Consider the following 6,000-nt stretch of genomic DNA (forward strand, 5'->3'; position numbering starts at 1 on the left):
ATTGATCAGCCCAGACGAGAATCGTGAATAGATAATCCCTTAACTCGTAATTAAAAGCTCTGAAAAATGGACAAACATAAAAGAGAAAACATCAAAAATTAGAGCTTTTCCTGGTCCAGTAATGAGAACGACCCTAATACGCATATATGGGCATTATTTTTGTGTCCAATACAGACAGCATATAAATATGCAATGAACAAGACGAATAAAGGGAAGATTTTCCTTAGCTGTAATTAAAAAGGTGCTCCTACAGAGAAAACAATATTTTTCCTCACTGGTGTTTGTTTTTCAAAACCGTATGAGGTATGTATGTATATAGTAGACAGAAACCTAGCAGATAGGTAATTTAATCAGATACTTAAAATTCGCGCGATTTAAGTACGCTTTAGATATTGCAGGGTTGCTACATTCAGGTTTAAGTTGAGTTAATATATCTGTACATAACGTGGTTGAAACAAAGAATGCGAATTGAATGATATTTCGAGTTGAACAATTCCTCAGCCATTTTGAATCGCGAAATAACACAGCATACGTTTCACGAAATTTTTTTGTCGACGTCGGCGGGAAAGTGATCATCAGTGAAGCGGCATGCAACTTTTAACAGTTATCCTACCAACAAAGGTAAGTAAATCTCCGTTATTTCGATTATTGTTGTCAAGAAAGTGTTGCAGTTTGTATCTGTCTTGTGGTCAGTATTAACTCCACCTATGATAAGTGACTGCTACAGCATAAATTACCGTTTCAAACTCGAGAGGAAAAGCTGAATTTGAAACCCACTTTTGAAAATTTAACTGCTTTCCTTGTGTTGAAATCTGATGCAGAAAACACTCGTAAAAAATTAACAGAGGAAAATCAGAACAAGTACTAAAAAGAAGTCCGTTTTAAGCCCGATAACTGTTTTAAGAGCATTCCCAACTTTATCTGTTTTCCTTTATTATGCAGTCTCTTAAAATATTGTTTAGTATCGAATTATTCATAGACAAGGTGGCAATAAGTATTTCAAATGATTTTGGATCGGTCTCCAGACAATAAATTAAACTGAAACTGCTGTGTAAAAATACCAAGGAAACGTTGTACGCAATAATTAAAAACGTTTGAATAAAATTTTTATCATAGTAAAGCAATATTTTCAGGGCCATTTCCTTATCAGTTCTAACAAGGGGAATGAAACGAATAAAATGCGACGTTGCGGATTCACTTGTTTTGGGAATCATTTCCTCTCGAAAATGCTGTTGTATATAAACTATAACACATTAAATTGACTGCTAGCTGAAAAAAAAATTCATTAATGACACATTTTGCAGCCTTTTTACCTTGCACATAACGCTGCTACAATTTAAAAATATTAATTAAGGTTTCTTTTTCTGTTTCGCTTTTTAAGATCTCATTAATAATTACGAATGTTTTACAGCCATCATTCCGTTTGAATACAACAGGCCACGCCTTCATTGAGAAAGCTAGAGTGCACTTAATCAAATTATGTTCTTTTCTTGAGAAATGGGTAGAGTTTCGCAAATCTCCCATCCTTTCATCAGAGTTACCCGAAGGTTCACGTTTTGGATTTCTGTTTGGAAGGGCTTAATCGTCTCAGAAATTCGGATTCAGCTGTAAAAAATATCTCAGGCTTTCTTCGGCAGACTTTCTGCTCAAAATTTCGCAACATTAAGAAACTAATTCATTTTGCCTGAGGGGCTACTATGTCGTTAAAAAATGCAAAAAAAAAAAAAAAAAGAAGAAGAAGAAGCTCAGCTAGCATTTTCGCAAGGCCAATAGTGGTCCTAAAAATTCGGGGAATAAAATTCCCTTCCCTAAATGGCTTTTAGCAATTTAAATTTTCAGCAAAAGCATCAGAACAGGTCGAACTGTATTAGCTCACACAGATATGCCTTTAAAATGACACAAAACGATCAGAAAACATATGACCAGGTTTGAAGTATTTTGGTTAAATGTTCTCGTGTAGGAACCCGTTCGTTCATCGCAATTGAAGAACAACCTTACAATTAAGGTCATAAAGGCTTCTATCTATTTTGTGTTAACCTGCTTGACGATATTTAATTGACGAAAAAACAGACAGAGGATCAAAATGGAGCGCCTGTTTGCAAAATGCTAAGTTTATATTCCATTGATGTGTTGAATAATTCAGAACTTTGCCGGAATAATTTACAAGACGGATAGTGAAAAGAATAATCAACAAATGAGCTAAAACATAGATCAACCCTTCCTTCATATCCTAGTCTATCTTTTTTTTCTAAAGCATCTAGCTTGATCTGCCCATTCATCCTCTATAATGAAAATTCTTTTATCCTGATTCAAGTCTTGGTTAAAGTTTTAATTCTTCAGACGGTGTTAAGCGGCTTGAAATCACTCAACGGACTTGATTGTTAGTAAACGTCCTGTATGAAAGCACGGGAGGGGGAAGATGATTCAATGAAGGTTTAAACGAGGGAAGCTACACTGGGAAGTTCAAATCTTTACCCTTTCACATACCAACTTTTACCAAGACGGCCCCCTTTTCACATAAGTAAAAACGAAAAACATTCCCCTTTTCCTGAAGCCCAAAGATGAGCCCACGACAGAAGATTGTCCACCAGTTAATCTACAGCAGGACTATTTACAATAATCTTTGCGTTGCAATTTATGCCAGGAATTTCTTCTCAGTTTGTGCTCGCCTTCCTAATTTCAATCCTTTTTTCACGGTGTATCTTTTGGGACCCTTTAAAATACTAAAAGTTTATACTCCAATGCGTTTTCGCATACAACTAGGGCAAAAATGACATTCCTTTGAGGAGGGACCTCCCCCTCCCTCCGTCCCCCAAACCTTACCTTTAGAAAAGGAATTCGAGATCTTCGATTAACAATTTTTTTTGGGAAATATTAATAACTTAAAATAACTTCATACATCATTAAAAGTACATCATTTTGATTCCCCATCCCCTCCCCCCGAAAATGTTCGTTTACTCAGTTCAGGAGCCCAATGGTCTACGCGGCGTACAGCTCCCATGCTGGGCCTTTGCTGCGGTGTTTAAGCAGATCGCTATATTTTTAGACTGACACATGGGAATACTATTTCCCGCGAAAATTTAAATTCCGGTTCACATGAGCATCATGAAAAGCTTAAAGGCCCGTTTAAACGGTTTCAACATTTGCTTAACCTTCGTTGAACAAAAGTTGAATGGATGTTGGGCAAATGTTGGATGAACGGAGTGTTGAAACGAGATTCAACACCATTCAACGTTTTCAAGAATAAAGAAAACGTTGAATCGATGTTGAATGAAATTTTAAACCAATTTAAAATTGATTAATTCAACACACTTTCAACAAGGTTTCAACATTTTTTAAGGGCGATTTATACGGTACGATTTTGCCTACGATTTGTCGCATGCGATTTCTAGAGCGCGCGCTGCTTGCGTCATTTAAAAATCGTACACAACTCTCGCCACTCAACATTGCCTTTACCTACGATTGTCGTAGGATTTTAAAACATGTTTTAAAATCCTACGACATTTTTCGTGTTGTGTGCGTCTGTCGTAAGGATGTTGTAGGTTGATTTACACGACGCGATTCGTGTTGTAGGCATGGCGTAAGCGTGTCGCATGCGACAAATCGTAGGCAAAATCGTACCGTCTAAATCGCCCTTTACGCTTTCAACTGTGTTGAACGCCCTGTTCGAACGCTCCCGACATTTGGTTCAACAACTGTGTTGAACGCATGTTGAAGCAAATGTTGAAACCGTTTATACGGGCTAGTAAGGCTCCCGTGGGAGATCGGATTTGTGGCAAATTCAATCTAAAAATAAATATATCTGTGGAAACGCCGTTACACTAATATATAGGAGTTGTACGATAAGGGTAATGGGCTTTTGCGTGTAAGCGCGACTTGAAATTTTCGATAAAGAAAAGTGCATTTTTCATCACAATGTATCGGCGATTTTTATAATTATTTTAGTTCTTGCTAACGCTAATATATTATATTCAGCCCAGTCAAGTTAAAGAAAAAAGCACCACCTTTACCAATTTTAATGCTTCAATGTTTGTAAAGTAACAAAGGAATAAAACAAAATTGTTTTCCTTTTAACATCACGGTGTAATGCTTAGTAATTAGAATTTCAATTCACTCGCTATTGGCCTTCTGATTCTAAACAGTAATTTAAAAAGGCGATGGGTGGCTGATGTCAACATATTGGGTGGGAATTATTGTCTTTTTTAGTGCACAACATTATCTTTATCAATGTACAAGAAAAATTACTTGTTTAACTACGTGTTTTTTTTTTAGCTTCGAAATGTTACATAAAAGCACAATTGTGTTGAATGCTACGCGCACAAGGTTGAACGTGAAATGACGAGTAGAAGTCCTAGGGTAGCCGGCCAGCAGCTTCAGTAGAGTACCGCGAAGAAAAGGAGGTCATCTTATAAGGGTTCGACATTTTGTATTTCCGTTAGGCTCACAGGTGATTTATAGTCGAAAATAGCGCAAGTTCGTTGGTTCATTTGATGTGCAACGAAACAAAAACATTTAGATTTAACATAACGTCTACTGTAGCACACTGTGAAGAGCAGAATTGTATTGTAGATTGAGTAATGGTTATGAAAATAAGATGGCAAATTTTATGCTTTTCTCGTGCCAACAAGTGCACAGAGCAGATGCCTGAATACTGAAATAATTGATCAATGCCATGAGTTTGATTAATGACTTACGCTTTCACGGGAATAATGCCAGAGTGTTGATTATAGGAAGAGCAATTGATGTGTCTCGAAAAAATTAGGCTAGGTCTGGTATTAAAGCCAACAGTGATCGGTATAAGTCATGTTGATGCTCAGTCAAAAATTCCCCGTTAATTTGTCTGCCCCAAAAATGTTATACGTTACCTGCTAGTTTGTGGGCCGATTTAGCCGAAAGCTTTAACAGTAGAAACCCGGCGAGACCGTTATGAATATTAAAGAACACATTCGATAATTAAGTTTTACAAAGTAAGGGGCTCACAAATGAATAAGATCTCTATCCATGAACCGCCTTTCGTTAAGTGCTAGCTATTTATTGACACCGAACGTGGCGCACCGCGGCGGCAAGATAGTCCGACCGAGGGAAACAAGTTGAAATCAGAACAAGGTAATGCCGGACAAGTCAAGTCCGAATGATTTCAGTTGTTTTATACAGCACGTACTCAATTTAATATCATTTATTGTTGTTGATATTTCTTTCTGGCAAACATTATTTTTCAAGTTTATTCTTGCGAGAACAAACCTTAAGGGTATTACAGTCAAGTTTCTCTTAGGTTTCAAAGCTTTTACTTTAACTACGAAAATGTTTGGACTTATAATTTGGTGACGATTAACTTCGGACAAAGCTTTCGGACGATTTCTTGGCAAATTCGGACGCGTTTAACTCTGAGAGGCTTTCAAGTGTAAATAGAGTTACATATATTTCGCACAGTTTCGTTTTGACCGACAATTTGAACGCAACAAACGACACAGTCGATATGCTGTGAACAAAAACAGAGCAGAAAGAAACAAAACAAAGTGAGGATTGAATGAATGCAAACCTCTAGCGCGGATGCTAATTTAATCTGTAATATCTTCAATTTTTTAATGTTAGCGAATAGAGTCCCCATTTGCACATTTAGCTTAATATATAAAAAAATATATTAGAAAATACTCAGTTTGTGTTTTCTTTTCGGACATAAAAATGTTGGGAAAATATTTCAGCATTCGCGCGATTTTTTTGAAATAAAGGTAGTAGTTTTTCATCCTAGGTATTGTTGATCTTTTTAAGCCGGTTGTTTATATTAGCGATCCACGATAAAGGACTACCATTCAAACAGTAACTAAAGAGAAAACCGATTTTATAGTGATCTTCAGTATCTTGACTCTTAATTTACGAAAATGTAGGCTTTAGAGTATTTATACCTTCATAACTGAAACACACATTAAAAAAACTATTTCGCTTTCCAAATTAAAATAATTTTAAAAATAAAAGAAAACTTTTGTGTTATGACCACATGAT

General features: G+C 36.3%; 1 protein-coding gene across 2 annotated transcripts in view; it reads left to right on the forward strand.

Annotated features, from left to right (window-relative positions):
* The first annotated feature begins 357 nt into the window (after window positions 1-357).
* Window positions 358-6,000, forward strand: part of LOC146462120 (gamma-aminobutyric acid receptor subunit gamma-3-like) — a 16,983-nt gene continuing 11,340 nt past the window's right edge. For both annotated transcript variants that reach the window (XM_085086013.1, XM_085086014.1), the window contains exon 1: window positions 358-621. The gene's annotated coding sequence lies outside the window, so the exon portion shown is untranslated. The remainder of the gene's footprint in view (window positions 622-6,000) is intronic.

This window comes from Pavona decussata, unplaced genomic scaffold, assembly GCF_977016875.1.
Source record: "Pavona decussata unplaced genomic scaffold, jaPavDecu1.1 SCAFFOLD_191, whole genome shotgun sequence".
Taxonomy (NCBI): Eukaryota; Metazoa; Cnidaria; class Anthozoa; order Scleractinia; family Agariciidae; genus Pavona; species Pavona decussata.